The 22,813-nt window shown below is 44.9% G+C and overlaps 1 protein-coding gene across 1 annotated transcript in view; it reads left to right on the forward strand.

Moving 5' to 3' along the window:
• Positions 1-2,218: 2,218 nt before the first annotated feature.
• The window catches only part of LOC147108257 (la-related protein 6-like), a 121,732-nt gene continuing 101,137 nt past the window's right edge, over positions 2,219-22,813 (forward strand). The window contains exons 1-2 of the mRNA XM_086004806.1: positions 2,219-2,318; positions 11,772-11,958. The gene's annotated coding sequence lies outside the window, so the exon portion shown is untranslated. The remainder of the gene's footprint in view (positions 2,319-11,771; positions 11,959-22,813) is intronic.

Below are 22,813 nucleotides of genomic sequence, written 5' to 3' on the forward strand. Positions count from 1 at the left end.
ATATGCACGCGTGTGCAGTCAATGGCACCCGGCACCATGGGGAAGCCCGATTTCCTGGCAAAGTCATATGCGTGCTCCTCCTACTTCTCTCATTTCAGAGAGAAGACAATGAAGTCCCTTCTCCTGGAGTACAGAGCCTCTGTGACCTCCAGGATATAGCGATGGACAGCAAACTGGGAGATGTTAGCTATGTTGCCTGCTCCAGACTGGAAGTGGTCTGACCAGCAGCAAGGCCTTCTCCACTTGCAGCACGACACTTTGTCACCTCATCAACTTTAAATAACTCTAGAAAGCTCCAAATTGTTCCATAAACTTACACAGAGCCAGTAGAAATCAAAAAGCAAGTTATCTGAAAGTTGTCAATGATCCCTTTAAATATCGCTGGTTAGGGGTCCCTTGTGCAGCTGAACACAAGTTCAACTGTGCATGCTTTGGAGAGGGCATACAGTTGAGTGGCGACATCGAAAATAGGTCATGCGTCAAGTCAGCGTTGCCCGCTGAAGTCACGATCTGCCTCATTTGCATTCTTCTGCCAAACACAGGCAACGCTGTGCTACCGACCTACCCAAAATGGCGATCGCCGCGGTCCATGCTGGAAGTGGCCGGAAGTGAGACAGCCGCCATTTTTCTGCTGAAACCAGCCTTAAATGTCGGCACTAAGAGGGGGAATTTCGCAGCCTTGGACTTTATGCTTTTATTAGAGGGTGTCAGATTAAATAAAAAATACTCAGTAGTTTTTATATCATCAATTTTTAAAAACCCTGTTTGAAATTATAGCTGAAGCATTCTTGTTTATCATGATAAACCCAACCTATGTGATCAACCTCTGCCACAAACTTTGTTCCCTTGCCACCGATTCCATCCCCCTCCCTTACAACTGTCCCAGGCTGTTCACAACCTCTGTGTCATATTTGACCCTGAGCTGAGCTTCCAACTCCATATCCTCTCCATCACAAAGACCACCTGCTTCCACCTCCGTAACATCGCCTGTCTCTCCCCTTTCCTGGACCTATCTGCTGCTGAAACCCTCATCCATGCCTTTATCACCTCAGACTTGAGTATTCCAATGTTTTCCTGGTTGGACTCCGATCTTCCACCCTCCATAAACTTGATCTCATACAAAACTCTGCTGCCCGTATCTTAACCCACACTAAGTCCTGCTCACCCATCACCCTTGTGCTCGCTGACCTACATTGGCTCCCGGTTCACTTACGCCTCAGATTTAAAATTCTCATCCTCATGTTCAAATCCCTCCATGGCCTCATTCCTCCCTATCTCTGTGACCTCCTCCAGCCCAACAACTCTCCAAGAGCTCTGTGTTCCTCCAACTCTAACCTCTTGAGCATTCCCTACTCCCTTCGTCCTATCATTAGCAGCTGTGCCTTCAACTTAAGCTCTAAGCTCTGGAATTCTATCGTTAAATATCTCTGCATCTCCAACTTTTTCTCCTCCTTTAATACCCTCCTTAAAACCTACCTTACTGACCAAGCTTTTAATCACCCTTCCTAATACGTCCTCCTTTGGCTTGATGCCAATTTTTGTCTGGGTCATTTTCCTATTTTAAATGTGCTATAGAAATGCAAGTTGTTGTTGCATTAGTGCTATACCCCCCACCTGAACTCTCAATTTCTCTGACTCCAGCCTCTTGTGTATCCATCCATCCTTCACCCCTCCTTTGATAACCGTCTCTTCAGCTGCCTAGGCACCATGCTCTGGAATTCCCTCCCTAATCCACTCCTTCTCTCCCCCTCCATCTCCTTCTTTAAGACCATCCTTAAAACCCACATCTTTGACCAGGTTTTTGGTCAACCCTACTAATATCAAAAGCAAAATACTGTGGATGCTGGAAATCTGAAATAAAAACTGAAAATGCTGGTAATACTCAGCAGGTCAGGCAGCATCTGTGGAGAGAGAAACAGAGTTAATGTTTCAGGTCGATGACCCTTCATCAAAACTAATATCACAACTAATATTACCTTCTTTGGCTTGACATCCAATTTTTTCCGTACATCTGTGAAATGCCTTGAAATGTTTTTCTACGTTAAAGGTACTATATAATTGCAAGTTGTTGTTATCTTAGAGGCTGCAAATTTCTGTTGCTAAATTTCTTTACTATGAAATGTGTCCTTGACCCTGTTTATATTGGCAGTTGCATTGATTTTTTTGGTTTAAATTCTTTTCAGGGATGTCTATGATCCATTTAAGTTATTTCAAGCAAATTCAGCAGAAAAGGACCTAATTGTGACATACGACTATGCTTCATTGGGATGTCCGTTGGTGGCACATTACGCAGCTCTTTGGAGTCCAGAACTCCAGCTGTAAGTTTTTAGAACTTCTTGTTAGTGGAAAATGCCATGAAAAAAACTGGTTAGTCAAGCAAATTAAAAAGGAAAATTAACTGCTTTCACAGTTGAACAGTTACCTTAAAGCAAGTGTTGGCCTGAAAAAAAGTAATAAACAATGTAAAAGAACAGGAAAGAAAAAGTGTCACAAATTAAAAATATTAAAAAGGAATGGTCAGCTGGTAAATGCACAACTTGAGGCCATATTGAGCCATACATGCTAGAAGGTTCCATGGTTCAATACCTGCTCTAGGTAGGTTTAGCTAATCCCTGCTAGGATGGCAGTGGGAATGCACTATTTAACCTTTTTGTCACTAAAGTATGGATACAATTTGAGGTGCCCCCACTAGGCCACTTCTGAAAATTGTGCTCTCCTTTGTAAATTGGTCTGTTGGTGCTAGCTTAAGAATGGCCATTTGGAAGACCTATTAAAGGCCATGTGTACCTGTGGAACCATACCCCAGTGTAAGTCACTACCTTCAAGAGCACACCAGACAAAAGTAAGGATAGTATTGGGTGGGGGGTGGAAACACAAGGCTATAGACTAGAAAATGCTGTTGCTGCAGTGTTCAGGGTTCACTGTGGGTTACTAAAAGTTCTTGGGTATAACAAAATCTGCTGATTTACACATGATTTTGTTGTTTGCAGTATGTGTACGAAAATATGGACTGTATCTCCCACAAAGTATGCTAGCCAGTGAAAAGAAAGAAGCACCCTTCATCTTAATCAGCTATGAATTTCAATTAGGAGTTAGCTAAGTGACTGAAATAGGACTGGAAACATAAATATGTCTTTTTTTTAATTGGACCAATAGAAGTGACACTGGGTAACCCCAGTGTCACCAGACAGAATTTAATACCACAGGTTCCCCCTCAATCAAACTGAAAAAAGCATAATGAAAAAATAAATCAGAATCTCATAGTTGTGGTCAATTATGCAATTAATGTCTTGCGGTGCCCACCAATTGCGGAAGGAAATACAAGATTTGTACTGAGCATAATTGCCATCGATGCCCCTTTTCAGAATGAAGTTATAAAACAAGCAATAGATGGCAATTATTCTGGACACCTTAGGGGGAGGAAATATTGTACTGTAAATCTATCCCTGATCGGTGTTGTTTTAAAACAACCTTCTGTTGTTCACTTGAGTAGTAACAAATTCAGTCTTATAGTTATAATCATTTTAGTCTTTAACTTCAGCATTAAAAGCAATTTACAAGCAGAGTATAGTCACAGATAGACACGCGAACCTAGGCATGTGTTCCCCTCATGGTGCTTGAACAAAGGAAAAGCTTATATTTATATACTGTTTTCTTGTCAAACTGGAACTGGCATTGCCTTATATGGTAGTTTCTGGCTACTACATACTATGTACAGAGACACAAGTCTATCAACATACATCAACAACCTTGCTGTGGTAAGCATAACCTTTCTAGTCTCGAGACATTCTTATCATAAACATAACATTTCTAAACATTTCCAAGTTCTATTTTGATTGCAAACACTGGCTGTTGCTAGGCTATGGCAACTCGATCTCTCTCTCCCTCAACTGTTGCTAAGTGAAATCTGTATCTCTCTCTCTCTCTAATGATGCCAACCACCTTTTTTCCCCATATTGAATGAACTAAACATGAACACCTTTCAGAAGCTGAATTAAACAAGTTCCATATGCCAACATGTCTTGCTTTTTTTTGCCTGATGGGTTACGTTACCTCTTAGCAAAGTGTTTTATATCCTTCTTTGTCTTTAATTATCCTGGCTACCTCTTAGTGCCCTTGCTTAACTTTCCTTATATTTCCTTATTGGTTTCCTTACACAGCATAATGCAATGGCTAGAATCCCTAAAGCTACTTTCTGTGCTATCACCAATCCCATCTGGCAGATAGCAGTTTTTTTAACTCTATCCTAATTACAGTATTTCAAAGTCAGTTTCTCTATGGCGTATGTGTCGTTGCTTTCATGATTTAAAAAGTTGTCTCACTCTCCTGAGCCACATTAGTCATTTCATGTTGTGCTGTTGTCGATAACTGAGCATGTCTGAGACTCGTTCTTCGGTGCAAATTCAACATGCATTCATTCCCTCATGCTAGTTACTTCACACGTAACACATTTATATTTCCACACATACACACACACGCTAGTTACTTCAGACGTAACATATTTATATTTACACACACACACACACACACACACACACACACACATCCCAATATCATGCCATATGTGACATCTGATCCAAGCCATTCTTGGTCTTTCAGGTGATCTTATCAAAAGGTCGTGGGGTGTCTGGAGATCTTTGCTCATCTCTCCCTTCATGGCTATCAAATGCTGTTTTATAATTGTTCAGTATAGCAATGACACAAACATCGCCAAGATAAAGCTTATCAATTTATTACACTTACCTGACTTTCACAAGAATATACATTAATACCAGATTGCACCCAGGTAATTTATGCCAATTCACCTAAGAGCAATACTTTTAGAAAAATTCCCATTTGGTGGTGTAATTTTCCTGTTTTCACCTTATATCCTCACTCACTTCCTCTCATTCAATTTTATACAGTGTTCATCATTTCATTCATGAGCCCTGGAGAAACTTTACTGTCTAATACAATATTATCATAATATCTTTAAAATATAGATCAAACGTTCCCAGTTGGTCCAAGTTTTAACACATTTTTGTTCATGCTGCTTAAACTCTTATTGGACTTTTTATTCCCCAAAATATGCCAGACAGCAATTCAGTCTGCAAGGCGAGGGATGGTAGTTATCTTTAACACAACAGTCTCTTGTTGTGTATGTAATATGTGTGCTACTTTGAACCTATGGACAGGACTGCACTACTTGTTGGGCGTAGTGATACGCAGTACCACTCCTGGCCATAGGGGTATAAATAGTACTGTGGGTACTGATCCCCCTCAGTTCCCGCCTGTGGGCATGATGTAAAGACCTATGTATAGTCCCTACCTCCAACCAGTAAAGACCTGTTTGAGTTATACGTTTAAGTCTTTGTGTTAATTGTTCAATACAATACCCATACTTAACACTGGCGACGAGTCAGGTTCTTACCCTGCGGCAGTTGAAGAGAGGTTTCAAACATCACCACCCCACTAGAAGCGACAGGCTTTAGGACTCTGAAGCCTCCATCAGCGACTGAGCACTGGAGTGCAGCAAACATCCTGACAGCTTCCAGCGACTGACAGAAGTCTTTCTGCAGTTTCCTTGTTCAACCTAGGTGGTGGGGTAAGCCGTGCAGTGTTGGCTGCAAAGACAGGGCTGGGGAAGTTGGAGAAGATAAGGGCGATCGCAATCCCTGATAAGAGCCGCGGTGAGCCGCGCGAGCGGGTGAGCCAGAGGCCGGGAGCCGCTTCAAGTGCGAGGCGCAGCGCGGGCCAGCGATCGGAACCAAAGATAAGGGCCGCACTCGGGGGCTGAAGGGAGACGGCGTCGGGGGACGGGTGAAGACCGCCAAGCGCGGGAAAACCGCCATTTTGTGGGCGGAGGACGACGGCAAGAGCGGGAAGCCGCCATCTTTGATAACAAGTAAACAAAATAAAATCTGAGAAATTGCAAATCTACAATGCCTAAACACGGGAATATTAGCACCTTTGATAGTGACCTCGAAGATTGGGCCATATATGTTGAAAGAGTAAAAAATTATTGTAAGGCCAATAAAATTCGTGACCAAGATAAAGCTCTAACATTATTAAATTTAATGGGTGCGAAGACATACGGGCAATTGAAACACCTGTTATCACCAGATGAACCGGCGGATAAGACGTTCGATGAGATTGTTACTGTCCTGAAAGATCATCTAAACCCCACGCCGCTGATGCTAGTGGAACGATTTAAATTTTACGACAGAAGGCAGCTACAGCATGAAAGCAATGCTGAATATTTGCTGGAATTGCGTAAATTAGCGAAATATTGCCAGTTTGGAACGGGACTGACAGATGCACTACGAGACAAATTTGTGTGTGGTTTATTTAAACAGGATACACAAAAGCGACTGCTCGAGGAGAATGAGCTGACGCTTGAGAAGGCGGTCACTATGGCAGCAGCACACGAAGCCGCAGCGAGAGGCACGGCAGTAATGCAGCTACGGTCACCGGAGCTCAGTGCACACAAATTGGGTGTGAGTTCTGGCAAATGTTATCGTTGTGGAAAGACAACGCATGATCAGAACCAGTGTTGGTTTAAAAACCAAGAATGTAGAACTTGTGGTAGGCTTGGACATATAGCTAGAGTATGCAGGTCAGGGAAGAAGACCAGCAACAAGAAGTCACCGCAAGGAAAATACGCAAAGGTACACAAGGTGACCGAACAGGAGTCCGATTCAGACGCTAGCAGTAATGAACTGGCTAGCTTAAGCTGTAATGAACTGGCTAGCTTAAGGGTACTCAACGCTGGTAAGGGTGCAGACCTCCAGACAATTTGGGTCACTCTTCAGATAGAAGGAGTCCAAGTAAAACTGGAATTGGACACTGGATCGGCATTGACGGTCATAAATAAGAAAGATTACGGAAAGTTATTCCAACATATTCCCCTACAGGATACGGGGATTATATTGAAAACATACACGGGGCAAAGAGTGTACCCCATCGGGAAAATAGAGGTTGCAGTGGTCCACAAGGGCGAAGACAGTCAAATAATGGACTTATATGTGATATCTGAAGGAGGTCCTCCACTACTAGGACGGGAGTGGATTAGGAAAATGAATATGGACTGGCATTTCCTACAAACAATAACGAGTGAGAACTCGGTGAAGATAGTCGGCCCAGACTCTGGAACGGATGATGGTAAGCCCAACTCAGGTGCAAAAGACAAAGTTTCAGCACAGAATTCCACTGAGCAACAACAACATAGTTTAACTGTGGATTCTGAGTCTGGCAAGTCTACTGATGTGCCCATTTCTGAGGGACACCGGGCTCGAACTCAACTCCATTTCAAACTACAACAGCAATTAGAACAAATGCTTCGCCGTTGTGAGCAAGAGTTGAATGCAACGAAAGAGTTCTTTGATATAGAGTTGGAGAATCTGGAAAGACAACAGAAGCAGCTGATGGAGAAAATGGAGCAGGAGCACACAAAACGTCTGATGTCAGAGGAGTTAACGGTCAGCCAACTCCTGCATATGCTGAAGGACAGGACTCTGAAATGGGAAAAACTTGAACACGAACTTCAATATTCAAACGAAAGGGGTTCGGAGCTCTCAAAGGTTATTGGAAGAGCTGAGGTGGCAACACAGACTGAGATGACTGCAACAGAGCAGCCCTTGGATGCCAAAAGTACGCTGACTCACGTCAACGTAGAACAACAGACCGCTGAAACAGCTGCTCCGGTAGAGGGATTGAATAGTCCGATCAATCAATCTCCAAAAGAAGTTGAAGTAGTAAAATCTCAAATGAGGTCATTAGTAAACGACTTGCTGAAAGCCCAGAAAAAGCTGGATGAAGAGGTACGCATGAAGAAGTCTCTTCAGGAAAGATGTCTGGACTTGGAACAAAAGCTGGCTAACGCCCAGCTGGGTATGGAGGAAATAGAAGACCCTCTCGCTGGCCTAGATCAGGACGACACCGAATATTACTATGTCCTGTCCTGCCCAACTTGTAACTTCGACTCCCACCATACAGAAATCATGGAGGAGCACCGAAAGTCTACGGAACATCGGGAGAAGGTGGCTCCACTACGGAAAAAGGAGGGAGAGAAGGAGGAACTGCGCATGCAGCTGGCAGCTGACAGTGGAGCCCAGAGAGTCTCCAAGAAGCAGAAAAGGAAAAGTCGAAACAGAAGATGACCCATCTGAACCATTATTACCTCTACCAGATCACACACGTGGTCCCTCCGAACGGAGCCAATTCAGTTCGGAAGTTCAAACTGTTAAATCCATGGAAGGACTATTGAATGAGTCACTCCAGCAACGTGAACCGACTCCACCACAGAGATTGAATCTGTGAACTGTTTTCCGCAGAGACTGAATCTGTGATCTGTTTTGACATGAAGTTATCTATGTATCTATGTTATTCTGTTATGTAAACCTGAAGTTATATATGTATATATGTTATTACGTTATGTTAAATGGGGAGATGACTGTAAAGCTAGGAAGGGAGGAATGTTGTGTATGTAATATGTGTGCTACTTTGAACCTATGGACAGGACTGCACTACTTGTTGGGCGTAGTGATACGCAGTACCACTCCTGGCCATAGGGGTATAAATAGTACTGTGGGTACTGATCCCCCTCAGTTCCCGCCTGTGGGCATGAAGTAAAGACCTATGTATAGTCCCTACCTCCAACCAGTAAAGACCTGTTTGAGTTATACGTTTAAGTCTTTGTGTTAATTGTTCAATACAATACACATACTTAACATCTCTCCCAAAAAACTTCTTTCTGAATACATAGTTTGGACGGAACCACGTAGACTGGGCCTTTTCAAAAATAAAATTTGATTATCCCCTTAAATTTCAGATAAATTTTCCTTCCCGAGTGCTTGAACAGCAACTCATCAATTTATCTAATCAGCTTTAATTTCACAAACTAATTATGCCCAGGCTTCATGATTTTACAAAGAAGACAAAAGTAACAATTGCACTTGGATGCAAGTCGATTATCTTCCCCTTTGATATTGTGTCTTGGAAAATAACAAACAATCCAAATAGGTTAAAGTCTTAAGTCTGACTTTGTCACCATGCTGCGACATTCAATGTCTGCCAATGTTTGCAGATAAATTCTTTAAACTGCTGGATCTCTTGCTATGCCATCAACCTCCATACAGTCCAGGAAACCATGGTCCCCTGTTTATTGGGAAAAAGAAACAGAGAATCCATTCTGGCTTTGCTTAAGAGCCTAAGGGGTTAATTTGACAATTCACAATGTCCTTCTGGCACCGTGGGGGAATATCCACTTAAATTTAATAATGCCTCATATAAATTTACATCCAGCAATACAAAATTGGTCCCTGCTGAATTAAGAAAACAGCTCTCCTGGCTGGCTTGCCAATGTTGTTTTAAAATAACCTTCTGTTGTTCACTTGAGTAGTAACAAATTCAGTCTTATGGTTATAATCATTTTAGTCTTTAACTTCAGCATTAAAAGCAATTTACAAGCGGAGTATAGTCACAGATAGACACGCGAACCTAGGCATGTGTTCCCCTTGTCCTGCTTGAACAAAGGAAAAGCTTTTGGGCCAGTAATTCCTGTCCCAACGCGTGAGTACGGACGGGGTACTCACGCGTGGGCCCGGAGGAAATGCCGGTTTTCAGCATGCACAGCGCATGCAGGGAAAACCGGCATTTCCTCTCCTCTGACTCAAGGGGTTAAGAGGCGGAACGCATGTGAGGTTTCAGGTAGCGCGTGCGCGCTGAACTTCCCTTTTTTTTGAAGAGTTGCCTGTGGGGAAAAGACTCCGGTTTTTACGCGTGAAAAAAGCAGCCGTAAGTACTTACTTTTAACAGGTAAGTGGTCTATTAAGTAAAATTAGAAAATGTTTCCACAGGTTCATTATTTTTGAAGACTTTACAGTAAGGTAAGTGTATTTTTAGCCCCGATTTTTTATATAATAATTTTTTTCAAAATTTAAAATTATTGTTTAAAATAGTTTTTTACAGTTATTTATAGTTCATTTAAGTAGTGTGATGTTTTTTTAAATTTTCTTTCAAGTTTAAGTAGTGTTTTGGGGCCAGGAGTTTTCATGAGTTTGACAGTTCTTACTATCAAACTCATGAATGAACTTTTGCAACCTCCCATTGGTTGCCCAGTGCTCACGTGATCCCAGCCGGCTCATCGCACTAAGTACGCCGTTGGGTCACGCACGCACAGCGCGGCAGGACCTGAAGCGGGCCAGTGACAGGAAATGCAATGCGGGCCAGGATTGAAATGTCAGCGCGCCGGGTAAGTGCACATCGGGGGCTTGCATGCGCGGCAAGCCCCCGAACCTAATTTCTGGGCCAATATTTATATACACTGCTTTCTTGTCAAAATGGATCTGGCATTGCCTTATATGGCCGTCTCTGGCTACTGCATACTATGTACAGAGACACAAATCTATCAACATACATCAACAACCTTGCTGTGGTAAGCATAACCCTTCTAGTCTCTAGACATTCTTATCATAAACATAACGGGGGAGAAATTCATTATAGCCCCGTTTGGCGTGCTAAAACTTTGGAAGCGGAGAAATTATCGCCAGGCGCTAATGATGAGAGGCTGCCGCGAAATTCAGTTGTAGCACTCCAAGAGGGAAGTGGAGTGCTAAATCAAGCGCTACCACTTCCCTTAAAGCGCTAAAGGGAGTGAGAGGGGCTCTATCTGCAGAGCGCGGATCAGTGTTCCGTGCAGCGCTGCCGGATTCGCAGGCTCCTTCCCTCCCTTAAAGGGAAGGCCCAATGCTCTAAGCAGTTAAAGGTAAGGCTGGGAATGGGTCGGCGATGGCACCCGCGATTCGCGAGGAGCTGCCCCAAGCACTGTAAGAGAGTGCAGGCTGATCAATCGCGGCAATGAAAAATGTAAAAAACAGCACAAATGGGTGAGAAAATGTTTTTGGCCTACCTGACTGCCAATCCCTTTAATTACTGCTCCCCAAGCGGCCAGCTGAGGTCACAATGCCTCCTGCAGCTGCTGTTGCTGACGCCCAGTGAAGCTGCAGGGGGCAGAAACGAATTTATGATCTGGGTGGTAACGAGGCGATGCACACCAGATGACTTCACGATCTCCGGGACGCAGGAGATCGAGGCAGTAAGTTTTACCGCTGGCGCTACCCCCCCATTGAATTTTGCGGGAGTCGTTTCTTTTGCCACACCCAGTCGGTAAGTCGTTAGTGCCTCATTATCGCCCTCCAGCCCTGATAATGGGAGGTGCAAAGGAGGTCAATTTCTAGCCCAACATTTCTAAACATATCCAAGGTCTATTTTGATTGTGAACACCAGCTGTTGCTAGGCTAAGGCAACTCTGTCTCTCTCTCTCCATCGACTGTTGCTAAGTGAAATCTGTATCTCTCTCTCTCTCTCTCTCTCTAATGATGCCAACCACCCTTTTTCCCCATATTGAATGAACTAAACATGAACACCTTTCAGAAGCTGAATTAACCGAGTTCCATATGCCAACAATCAGTCCAAACATGAAGTTCTGCATCAAGATTTCAATGGTATATTCGTGTGTTAGCCCTTGGTTCATTTGGTAGTAATTTTGCCTCTCAGTTAGCAGGTTATATGTTTATGCCCTAACTTCAGAACTTGAACATGTAATTCAGGTTGATACTCAATGTTGTGCTAAGATTGCGCTGCATTGTTGAAGGTGCTCTCTTTCCAATATTAAACTGAGGCCCCATCTGCCGCAGATCCCTTGGCAATATTCAAAGAAGAGCAGGGAGTTCTCCCACAGTCTTAACCAGATACACTAATGGCTGTTCATTTCCTGTTTTGTAATGTTTCAGGTGGTATAATGATAAGTTTGTGGAGAACGTTGAAGTGGAATATGTAATTTTTGAAGTGAACGGAATACATGATTATAACTATCACCTCCAGTTGAGTGACATCAAATGTGTGTCAGAAGCACAAAATTGGACATCTATGTTAAAGAAACAGACTAATCCTGACCCTCACACTGCTTGGAATTCAAAGGTAATGTGTTACAAATAAATTAGATGTGGTGAATTCCTTGCAATGTTATCACTTTCACGGTAACTCCCTACACTATGGGCTGGATTTTCATGGGGAAGGTGGGTTGGGGCCAGGGGGACTCTGATGTGGGCGGGAAACCCGGGAGAGAGGTTTCCTGCAGGCCCTGCCGACTTTAACAGCAGGGCCTGATTTGCATCTGAAGCCTCTGTTTCCCAACCGCATCCAGCCAGTTGGGGAAGCTGGCTGGCTCCAGGCATGTAGGCCTGAGGCACTCGGCCGCACAGAGGAGGGAGGAAGGGATTGGGTGGGGGCCGGACACCGGAGGATGGGGGGAGCGGGTGGAGGAAGATCAGGGCCTCTGGTGGATCGGGGGGGGAGAAGGAAAATCGGGGTCTCCGGTGGATCGGTGATGGGGGGTGAGGAAGATAGGGGCCTCCGGTGGATCGGGAGGGGGTGAGGAAGATAGGGGCCTCCGGTGAATCGGGAGGAGGTGAGGAAGATAGGGGCCTCCGGTGGATCAGGGCCTCCGGTGGATCGGGGGGGGAGAAGGAAGATTGGGGCCTCCGGTGGATCGGTGATGGGGGGTGAGGAAGATAGGGGCCTCCGGTGGATCGGGGCCTCTGGTGGATCAGGAGGGGGGGAGGATGATCGGGGCCTCCGGAGGATCGGCTGGGGGGGAGGAAGATCGGGGCCTCCGGTGGATCGGGAGGGGGAAAAAGGAAGGTCGGGGCCTCCGGTGGCTTATAGAAACATAGAAACATAGAAGATAGGAGCAGGAGTAGGCCATTCGGCCCCTCGAGCCTACTCCGCCATTCAACGTGATCATGGCTGATTATCCAAATTCAGTACCCTGTCCCTGCTTTCTCCCCATATCCCTTGATCCCCTTAGCCTTAAGAAATATATCTAACTCCTTCTTGAATATATTTAATGAATTGGCCTCAACTGTCTTCTGTGTAGAGAATTCCACAGGTTCACCACTCTCTGGGTGAAGAAATTCCTCCTCATCTCAGTCCTAAATGGCTTACCCCTTATCCTTAGATTGTGTCCCCTGGTTCTGGACTGCCCCGCCATCGGGAACAGCCTTCCTGCATCTAGTCTGTCTAGTCCTGTTAGAATTTTATAAGTTTCAATGAGATCCCCTCTCATTCTTCCAAACTCTAGCGAATATAAGCCTAATCGACCCAATCTCTCTTCATATGTCATTCCTGCCATCTCAGGTATCAGTCTGGTGAATCTTCGCTGCACTCCCTCCATGGCAAACATAGAAACATAGAAACATAGAAGATAGGAGCAGGAGTAGGCCATTCAGCCCTTTGAGCCTGCTCCGCCATTCAATGAGATCATGGCTGATCATCCAAATTCAGTACCCTGTCCCTGCCTTCTCCCCATATCCCTTGATCCCTTTAGCCTTAAGAAATATATCCAACTCTTTCTTGAATATATTTAAGGAACTGGCCTCCACTGCCCTCTGTGGCAGAGAATTCCACAGGTTCACCACTCTCTGGGTGAAGAAATTCCTCCTCATTTCAGTCCTAAATGGCTTACCCCTTATCCTTAGACTATGACCCCTGGTTCTGGACCCCCCGGCCATCAGAAACATCCTTCCTGCATCTAGTCTGTCCAGGCCTGACAGAATTTTACAGGTTTCGATGAGATCCCCTCTCAATCTTCTAAACTCCAGTGAGTATAAGCCCAATCGACATAATCTCTCCTCATACGTCATTCCTGCCATCCCAGGTATCAGCCTGGTGAATCTTCGCTGCACTCCTTCCATGGCAAGTACGTCCTTCCTCAGGTAAGGCGACCAAAACTGCACACAATACTCAAGGTGCGGTCTCACCAAGGCCCTGTACAAATGTAGCAAGACATCCTTGTTCCTGTACTCAAACCCTCTTGCTACGAAGGCCAACATACCATTTGCCTTCTTAACCGCCTGCTGCACCTGCATGCTTACCTTCAGCGACTGGTGCACAAGAACACCCAGGTCTCTTTGCACTTCCCCTTCTCCCAATCTATTGCCATTCAAATAATAATCTGCCTTCCTGTTTTTGCCACCAAAGTGGATAACCCCACATTTATCCACATTATAGTGCATTTGCCATGTTTCTGCCCAGTCACCCAACCTGTCCAAATCGTACTGGAGTTTCACGACATCCTCCTCACAGCACACCCTCCCACCCAGCTTTGTGTCATCCGCAAATTTGGAGATATTACATCCAATTCCTTCGTCCAGATCATTAATATATATTGTGAACAGCTGGGGTCCTAGGACCAATCCTTGCGGTACCCCACTAGTCACTGCCTGCCACTCGGAAAATGACCCGTTTATTCCAACTCTTTGCTTTCTGTCCGCCAACCAGTTCTCTATCCAAGTCAATACCTTGCCCCCAATCCCATGTGCCTTAATTTTGCACGCTAATCTCTTATGCGGGACCTTATCGAAAGCCTTCTGAAAGTCCAAATACACCACATCCACTGGTTCTCCCGTATCTATTTTACCAGTTACATCCTCAAAAAATTCCAGCAGATTAGTCAAGCATGATTTACCTTTTGTAAATCCATGTTGACTTTGTCCGATCCAGTCATTGCTTTCCAAGTGCTCTGCTATTACATCTTTTATAATGGACTCGAGCATTTTCCCCACTACCGATGTCAGGCTTACCGGTCGATAATTCCCTGCTTTTTCTCTACCACCTTTTTTGAATAGTGGGGTAACATTAGCTACCCTCCAATCCATGGGTACTGTTCCAGAGTCTATCGAGTTCTGGAAGATGACCAGCAATGCATCTACTATTTCTAGGGCCACTTCCTTAAGTACCCTGGGATGTAGATTATTAGGCCCTGGGGATTTATCGGTCTTCAGTCCCATCAATTTTCCGAACACCATTTCCCTACAAATACTGATTTCTTTCAGTTCCACCCTTTCATCAGACACTATGTTCCCCGGCATCTCTGGGAGGTTATTTGTGTCCTCCTTTGTGAAGACAGAACCAAAATATGTATTTAGTTGGTCTGCCATTTCTTTGTTCCCCATTATAAATTCCCCTGATTCTGACTGCAAGGGACCTACACTTGACTTCACCAATCTTTTTCTCTTCACATATCTATAAAAGCTTTTACAGTCAGTTTTTATGTTCCCTGAAAGCTTACTCTCATAATCTATTTTCCCCTTCTAAATTAATCCCTTTGTCCTCCTTTGTTGAATCCTAAACTGCTCCCAATCCTCAGGTTTACTGCTTTTTCTAGCCAATTTATATGTCCTCTCCTTGGATCTTATGCTATCCCTAATTTCCCTTGTTAGCCACCGTTGAATCACCTTTTTTGTTTTATTTTTATGCCAAACTGGGATGAACAAATTCTGTAGCTCATCCATTCGGTCTTTGAATGTTTGCCATTGCCTATCCACCGTCAACCCTTTGAGTGCCATTCCCCAATCAATCCTACCCAACTCGCTCCTCAGACCATCGTAGTTCCCTTTATTTAAATTGAGGACCCTAGTCTCTGAGTCAACTACTTCATTCTCCATCTTAATGAAGAATTCGTTCATATTATGATCGCTCCGACCGAAGGGGCCTCGTACAACAAGATTGCTAATTAATCCTTTCTCGTTACATAATACCCAGTCTAAGATGGCCTGATCTCTGGTTGGTTCCTCGACATATTGGTCCAGGAAACCATCCCGTAAACACTCCAGGAATTTCTCCTCCGCAGTATTGTTACTAATTTGGTTGGCCCAATCTATATGTAGATTAAAGTCACCCATGATGACTGCTGTGCCCTTATTGGACGCTTCTTTAATTTCCCTTTTAATGCCATCCCCAACCTCCGCCTTAATGTTTGGAGGTCTATATACCACTCCCACTAACGTTTTTTTCCCCTTAATATTTCTCAATTCTACCCATACAGATTCCACCTCATCAGAGCTAATATCCTTCATTGCAATTGTGTTAATCCCTTCTTTAACCAGTAATGCTACCCCACCGCCCTTTCCTTTTTGCCTATCTTTCCTGAATATCGAATACCCCTGGATGTTGAGTTCCCAATCTTGGCCATCCTTGAGCCACGTTTCTGTAATCCCAACCAAATCGTATTCGTTTACCTCTATTTGTGCAGCCAATTCATCCACCTTATTACAAATGCTCCTTGCATTAAGACACAAAACCTTCAGGCTTGTTTTTTTAATGCTCTTAGACCTATTAGAATTATTATTTACTGTGGCCACGTTTGATTTAAACTGTTGATTTCTCTGACTGCCACTTTTGTTTTTCTCCTTCCTATCTTTTGCTTTTATCCTTGTTTCCCTTTCCTCTGTCTCCCTGCTCAGGTTCCCAACCCCCTGCCATTTTAGTTTAAACCCTCCCCCACAGCACTAGCAAACACTCCCACTAGGACATCGGTTCCAGCCCTGCCCAGGTGCAAACCGTCCGGTTTGAACTGGTCCCACCTCCCCCAGAACCGGTTCCAATGTCCCAGGAACTTGAATCCCTCCCCTTGGCACCATTCCTCTAGCCACATATTCATCTGAAGTATCCTTCTATTTCTACTCTGACTAGCACATGGCATTGGTAGCAATCCTGAGATTACTACCTTTGAGGTCCTGTTTTTTAATTTATCTCCTAACTCCCTATATTCCGCTTTTAGGACCTCATCCCGCTTTTTACCTATTTCGTTGGTGCCTATACGCACCACGACAACTGGCTGTTCACCCTCCCCTTCCAAGATGCTCTGCAGCCGCTCGGAGACATCCTTGACCCTTGCACCAGGGAGGCAACACACCATCCTGGAGTCTTGTTTGCAGCCGCAGTAACGCCTGTCTATTCCCCTTACAATTGAATCCCCTATTACTATAGCTCTACCCTTCTTTTCCCTCCCATTCTGTGCAGCAGAGCCACCCCTGGGGCCAGGAAGTTGGCTGCTGCTGCCTTACTCTGATAAGCCATCCCCCCCAACAGTACCCAAAGAACATCCTTCCTCAGGTAAGGCGACCAAAACTGCACACAATACTCAAGGTGTGGTCTCAAGGCCCTGTACAACTGCAGCAAGACATCTTTGCTCCTGTACTCGAATCCTCTCGCTATGAAGGCCAGCATACCATTTGCCTTCTTAACCGCCTGCAGCACCTGCATGCTTACCTTCAGCGACTGGTGCACAAGGACACCCAGGCTTCGTTGCACTTCCCCTTTTCCCAATCTATTGCCGGTCAGATAATAATCTGCCTTCCTGTTTTTGTCACCAAAGTGGATAACCTCGCATTTATCCACATTATACTGCATTTGCCATGCATATGCCCAATCACCCAACCTGTCCAAATCATACTGGAGTTTCTCTACATCCTCCTCACAGCACACACGCCCACCCAGCTTTGTGTCGTCTGCAAACTAGAAGATATTACATCTAGTTCCCTTGTCTAGATCATTAATATATATTGTGATTAACTGGGGTCCTAGCACCAATCCCTGCAGTACCCCACTAGTCACTGCCTTCCACTCGGAAAAAGACCCTTTTATTGCAACTCTTTGCTTCCTGTCTGCCAACCACTTTTCTATTCAAGTCAGTACCTTACCCCCAATCCCATGTGCTTTAACTTTGCATGCTAGTCTCTTATGCAGGACCTTATCAAAAGCCTTCTGAAAGTCCAAATACACCACATCCACTGGTTCTCCCTTATCTATTTTACCAGTTACATCCTCAAAAAATTCCAGTAGATTAGTCAAGCATGATTTACCTTTTGTAAATCCATGTTGACTTTGTCCAATCCTGTCACTGTTTTCCAAGTGCTCTGCTATTACATCTTTTATAATGGACTCTAGCATTTTCCCCACTACCAATGTCTATAATTCCCTGTTTTCTCTCTACCACCTTTTTTAAATAGTGGGGTTACATTAGCTACCCTCCAATCCATGGGAACTGTTCCAGAGTCTATAGAATTTTGGAAGATGATCAGCAATGCACCTACTATTTCTAGGGCCACTTCCTTAAGTACCCTAGGATGTAGATTATCAGGCCCTGGGGATTTATCGGCCTTCAATGCAGCCAATTTCCCTAACACCAGTTCCCTACAAATACTGATTTCATTCAGTCCCTCCCTTTCATCAGACCCTATGTTCCCCGACATCTCTGGGAGTTTATTTGTGTCCTCCTTTGTGAAGACAGAACCAAAGTATGTATTTAATTGGTCAGCCATGTCTTTGTTCCCCATTATACATTCCCTGATTCTGACTGCAAGGGACCTACGCTTGACTTTACCAATCTTTTTCTCTTCACATATCTATAGAAGCTTTTACAGTCAGTTTTTATGTTCCTTACAAGCTTACTCTCATACTCTATTTTCCCCCTCTTAATTAATCCCTTTGTCCTCCTTTGCTGAATCCTAAACTGTTCCCAATCCTCAGGTTTGTTGCTTTTTCTGGCCAATTTACATGTCCTCTCCTTGGATCTTATGCTATCCCTAATTTCCCTTGTTAGCCAATGTTGAGTCACCTTTTTTGTTTTATTTTTATGCCAAACAGTGATGAACAAATTCTGTAGTTTATCCATGCGATCTTTAAATGTTTGCCATTGCCTATTCACCATCAACCCTTTAAGTAACATTCCCCAATCCATCTTAGCCAACTCGCGCCTCATACCATCGTAGTTTCCTTTATTTAAATTCAGTACCCAAGTCTCTGAATCAACTACTTCTCTCTCCATCTTAACGAAGAATTCTATCGTATTATGATCGCTCCTCCCCAAGGGGCCTCGCACAACAAGATTGCTAATTAATCCTTTCTAATTACATAATACCCAGTCTAAGATGGCCTGATCTCTAGTTGGTTCCTCGACATATTGGTCCAGGAAACCATCCCGTATACACTCTGGGAATTCCTCTTCCACAGTATTGGAATTTGGTTAGACCAATCTATATGTAGATTAAAGTCACCCATGATAACTGCTGTGCCCTTATTGCATGCATCTCTAATTTCCCATTTAATGCCAACTCCAACCTCAGCATTACTGTTTGGGGGTCTGTATACAACTCCCACTAACATTTTCTGCCCCTTGATATTTCTCAGCTCTACCCATACAGATTCCACATCATCAGAGCTAATATCCTTCCTTACTATTGTGTTAATCTCTTTAACCAGCAATGCTACCCCACCGCCTTTTCCTTTTTGCCTGTCCTTCCTGAATATTGAATACCCCATGATGTTGAATTCCCAGCCTTGGTCACCCTGGAGCCATGTCTCCGTAATCCCAATTATATCATATCCGTTTACACCTATTTGTGCAGCTAATTCATCCACCTTATTACCAATGCTCCTCGCATTAAGACACAAAGCCTTCAGGCTTGTTTTTTTAACACTCAGACCTTTTAGAATTATTGTTTACTGCGGCCATGTTTGATTTACACCCTTGATTTCTCTGACTTCCACTTTTGCTTTTCTCCTTCCTGTCTTTTGCTTCTATCCTTGCTTCCCTTTCCTCTGTCTCCCTGCACAGGTTCCCAACCCCCTGCCATTTTAGTTTAAACCCTCCCCAACAGCACCAGCAAACACTCCCCCTAGGACATCGGTCCCAGTCCTGCCCAGATGCAAACCGTCCAGTTTGTACTGGTCCCACCTCCCCCAGAACCGGTTCCAATGTCCCAGGAATTTGAATCCCTCCCCCTTGCACCATTCTTCTAGCCATGTATTCATTTGAAATATCCTTCTATTTCTACTCTGACTAGCACGTGGCACTGGTAGCAATCCTGAGATTACTACCTTTGAGGTCCTATTTTTCAATTTACCTCCTAACTCCCTATATTCAGCTTTTAGGACCTCATCCCATTTTTTACCTACAGGAAACTTTTTTTTATCCGGCACCAATGGGACCGATGTGGTGCCGGTTCATCAAAAATTCCGGATAACCAAAAGCTATAGTAAAAGATACGGAGAGCTGACAGCTCTGTATAAAGCAACAAACCCTGTTGCTTAGCAACAAGTGCAGAACAATGGCCACAAGTTCCAAGCATCTCTGTAGCTTAGCAACAGCTGCAGCCACACCCTTGCACAGCAACAGATGGAGGAAGGCAAGTACAATATGAAGTAAAACCTACTCCTGAATTTTGCTGGTTAACTGAGATTTCCGGTTATTTAGGTGCCGGTAAATCAAAAGTTTCCTGTATATCGTTGATACCTATATGCACTATGACAACTGGCTGTTCACCCTCCCCCTCCAGAATGCCCTGCAGCTGCTCTGAGACATCCTTGACCCTTGCACCAGGGAGGCAACATACCATCCTGGAGTCTCGTTTGTGGCCGCAGAAACGCCTATCTATTCCCCTTACAATAGAATCCCCTATCACTATAGCTCTCTCACTCTTTTTCCTCCTGTCCCGTGCAGCAGAACCACCCATGGTGCCAGGAAGTTGGTTGCTGCTGCCTTCCCCCGATAAGCCATCCTCCCCAACAATATCCAATGTGGCATATCTGTTTGAGAGGGGGATGGCCACAGGGGACCTCTGCACTACCTGCCTGCGCCTACTACTCTACCTGGCGGTCACCCATTCCCTTCCTGCCTGTGCAGCCTTTACCTGCAGTGTGACCAACTGATTAAACATGATATCCACGACGTCCTCAGCATGACGAATGCTCCAGTATCTATCCATTCGCAGTTCCCGCACTGCAATGCGGTCTGTCAGTAGCTGGAGCTGGATATACTTCCCGCACACATGGTCATCAGGGACACAGGAAGTGTCCCTGATTTCCCACATAGTAGAGGAGGAGCATGCCACGGGGCCGAGCTGTGCGGCTATGACTTACCCTTTAATTAATTTAAATTAAATCAATACCACCAATTATACTACAATTAAATGATATACTCAAGGGCCCTTGTTTCCTAGCACTCCCCGCTACACAACAGAGACCTTAGAAACTATAACCACAAAATTAAGACCTTCTAAACTTTATAAACTATGAACCTTAAGAGTAGTATAAGTACTCACCCAATCAGCTGCCTCCTTCTGCCCGCGTCACATTTTGAATCATGATGTGGCTCTGGAACGCCGCCGCCGGTCTGCGAGATTGGTAAGCCTCTGTAAAAAAGCCCGCGAAAGTGTGTTTAAATACTCACTGAACCTCTACTCTCACCACTCCCGACAATGGCCTCTGTAAAAAAGCCCGCGAAAGTGAGTTTAAATACTCACTGAACCTCCGCTCTCACCGCTCCCGACAACGGCCTCTGTAAAAAAAAAACGCGTAAGTGAGTTTAAATACTCACTGAGTCTCCGCTCTCACCGCTCCCGACACTGGCCTGTGAAAAAAAGCCGCGAAAGTGAGTTTAAATACTCACTGAACCCCCACTCTCACCGCTCCCGACAATGGCCTGTGATAAAAAGCCTGCGAAAGTGAGTTTAAATAATCACTTATATGATTTTTATTCATTTTATGGGATGTGGGCATCGCTGGCAAGGCCAGCATTTATTGCCCATCCCTAATTGCCCTCGAGAAGGTAGTGGTGAGCCGCCTTCTTGAACCGCTGCAGTTTGTGTGGTGAAGGTGCTCCCACAGTGCTGTTCGGCAGGGCGTTCCATGATTTTGACCCAGCGACGATGAAGGAACGGCGATATACTTCTAAGTCAGGATGGTGTGTGACTTGGAGGGGAACTTGGAGGTGGTGGCGTTTCCATGCACCTGCTGCCCTTGTCCTTCTAGGTGGACGAGGTCGCAGGTTTGGGAGGTGCTGCCGAAGAAGCCTTGATGAGTTGCTGCAGTGCATCTTGTAGATGGTACACACTGCAGCCACGGTACACCGGTGGTGAAGGGAGTGAATGTTTAAGGTGGTGGATGGGGTGCCAATCAAACGGGCTACTTTGTCCTGGATGGTGTCGAGAATACCTAGCCTCTGACCTGCTCTTGTTGCCACAGTATTTATGTGGTTTGTCCAGTTAAGTTTCTGGTCAATGGTGAGCCCCAGGATGTTGATGGTGGGGCATTCGGCAATTGTAATACCATTGAATGTCAAGGGGAGGTGGTTAGACTCTCGCTTGTTGGAGATAGTCATTGCCTGGAACTTCTGTGGCGTGAATGTTACCTGCCACTTATCAGCCCAAGCCTGAATGTTGTCCAGGTCTTGTTGCGTGCGGGCATGGACAGCTTCATTATCTGAGGAGTTGTGAGTGGCGCTGAGTATTGTGCAGTCATCAGCGAACATCCCCATTTCTGACCTTATGTTGGAGGGAAGGTCATTGATGAAACAGGTGAAGATGGTTGGGCCTAGGACACTGCCCTGAGGAACTCCTGCCACGAGGTCCTGGGGCTGTGATGATTAACCTTCAACCACCACAACCATCTTCCTTTGTGTTAGGTATGACTCCAGCCAGTGGAGCGTTTTCCCCCCGATTCCCATTGACTTCAGTTTTACTCGGGCTCCATAATGCCACACTTGGTCAAATGCTGCCTTGATGTTAAGGGCAGTCTCTCTCACCTCACCTCTGGAATTCAGCTCCTTTTGGACAAAGGCTGTAATGAGGTCAGGAGCCAAGTAGTCCTGGTGGAACCCAAACTGGGCATCCGTGAGCAGGTTATTGGTAAGTGCCACTTGATAGCACTGTCGATGACACCTGCTGATGATTGAGAGTAGACTGATGGGGCGGTAATTGGCCGGGTTCAATTTGTCCTGGTTTTTGTGGACAGGACATACCTGGGCAGTTTTCCACATTGTCGGATAGATGGCAGTGTTGTAGCTGTACTGGAACAGCTTGGCCAGAGGCGCGGCTAGTTCTGGAGCACAAGTCTTCAGCACGATAGCTGGGATGTTGTCGGGGCCCATAGCCTTTGCTGTATCCAGTGCGCTCAGCTATTTCTTGATATCACGTGGAGTGAATCGAATTGG

Source organism: Somniosus microcephalus, chromosome 13 (assembly GCF_052327205.1).
Source record: "Somniosus microcephalus isolate GS21.2 chromosome 13, FLI_Smic_1.0, whole genome shotgun sequence".
Lineage (NCBI taxonomy): Eukaryota > Metazoa > Chordata > Chondrichthyes > Squaliformes > Somniosidae > Somniosus > Somniosus microcephalus.